The sequence below is a fragment of the Peromyscus eremicus genome, chromosome 10 (genome assembly GCF_949786415.1).
Source record: "Peromyscus eremicus chromosome 10, PerEre_H2_v1, whole genome shotgun sequence".
Lineage (NCBI taxonomy): Eukaryota > Metazoa > Chordata > Mammalia > Rodentia > Cricetidae > Peromyscus > Peromyscus eremicus.
This window is the reverse complement of record NC_081426.1, coordinates 49736455-49738418: the sequence shown is the minus strand read 5'-3', so window position 1 is coordinate 49738418 and position 1964 is coordinate 49736455. Positions and strand designations below refer to the sequence as shown.

The window sequence follows — 1964 nt, the reverse complement described above, 5'->3', positions numbered from 1 at the left end:
CAGTTGCATGTCAAAAAATACTAAACAGTTTCATGGTTTGCTGAAATACATGTAGGAAAACAGATATTTGGCATAAAGCTTGTTTAAATTTTTCTTAAAGAAACATTATTAATTTAAAAGAAGTTCCAAGAAATTTAATAAAATTTCCAGCAATGATGTCTGAATGTATAAAATTTAAATAATTATAAAAAGGTTAAAAACAAAAATATAATAAATTTTTGCTTTTTCCTTCTTATTAAAAATCCAGACAATACGTCCTATCAAGAAAGTTCAAAAAGGTACAGTGGCTGTTATCTTAGTCGCCCTCAGAATCGCTGTCCCTTCTAATGGGTACAGAGCCTCGCACTGAAGACAGCAAGACATCTTCAACTGGCTTCCTGGGGTTCTCCTCCAGGTCTGTCTTGATTGCTCCTGACTCCGACAGTTTCCACTCCAACTCATCTCTGGTCAGGTTCACGCCGCCAAACACCAGAGGGCCAATGAACTGGGCCTTGATGTCACCTTCCAGGTAGACGAACACCGTGGGTAGATTCCTATCGGTGTAATTGGGGATGCAGGTTGTTGAAATGGCAAGGAAATTTCACATCAGGAAACTTCCTGGCCAGTCCACTCAAGCGCTGGTTTATCAAGGAACAGAGGGGAATACCTTGTTTGTACAGGTATAAGATCACCCACAAGCCCTCGCCGGCTCTGGTGACTTCCTGAACATAGTCCTTTCCTGAGATCTCTAAAACTTCTCCAAATTTGTTCTTCAGCTGAGTCGCCTTCCACTCAGCCAGCCTTTGCTGCTGGTACGTCTCAATGGCACGTTCATCCTCCTCGTTGAACTCATCCTCATTCTTCTCCAGCTCCTCCAAAGTAATGTCTTCCTATGTTTTCACCACTGACTGCTGAAGGAGTCGCTGCTCCTCCTTTTCTGCTTCTTCCTTTTCCAGTTCCTTCAGGCTCTCCTTCGGGGGCAGGATGCCCTTCTTGCGTAAGATGTCATTCCACTCGGTGTCTGCATTGGGGTCCTGCATCTTGCCTCCAGTCACTTAGATCAGTGCGCCGCCTCAAAACAGTATTTAAAGTTATCTATAGAACTAAATTTTCTATGAAACACATCAATATGTAGCTTAAACTATCCTAAAATGTGATATATCTCAATATAATTTCCCCATATATCCAATGCTTTCCATAGAGCCAGATCATCCTTTTAATTCTGAGTAGAACAACTCTTTTATTCTTCCAATAGCTTCTCCTATAAAACAGTTGAATTTTACCAACTATTACTGAAGCAGAAAACATGTCAGAAGCAGGCTTATGTTTACTGATGTTAAATAGCATTCAGGGATGAGGGAAATGGATGGTAATTATGCGGAAGATGACTCTCTTGTATACTAATCATTTAAAATATTGATATGGGGGCTCACAGTAAGATGAGTAAGAAATATGATTAGTAAGCTAGAGCAGTCAGCAATTCAGCATTAGGATGAGAAATTAGATATAATTATTGTTGTATAACTCTAATGTACAGATGCTTTCTTGGCAATCAGCCTGGGACAGACAGTCAATGGGGTGTGAGTCATCCTTGAATGATGTATTATTTGGCCAAACATACAAGAGTAATTGCTGAAACCTAAGCTAGTCTGAGTTCCATTATATTCCCCCAAGAGGATCTTGGCACACTCCCCAATATTTTCTCTAGTGGTCAGCACAGTTAATGACTAAAATTACCATCTGAGTCACCTTGAGTCTGCAGAGTCTCTTACTCTCAGTACCTCAGCACTCTCTCCCAGGATTTGCTGAAATTCTGTGCGTTGCTACACTGGCTTAGCATCTCCTCTCCACCAAATTCTCACCTTCTGGTGCAAGGGAACTTCTTGCAGAAAATTTCCCTTTGACTAGGAAAGAATAATCATTCTTATTTCTTTTAAGGACAGAATTACTAAAGTATTTTTTCTTCTATAGCATGTTGGGACAAT

General features: G+C 40.2%; 1 pseudogene; it reads right to left on the bottom strand.

The window, feature by feature from the left end:
• Positions 1-260: 260 nt before the first annotated feature.
• Positions 261-1041, bottom strand: LOC131920923 (phosducin-like protein 3; annotated as a pseudogene).
• Positions 1042-1964: the final 923 nt, after the last annotated feature.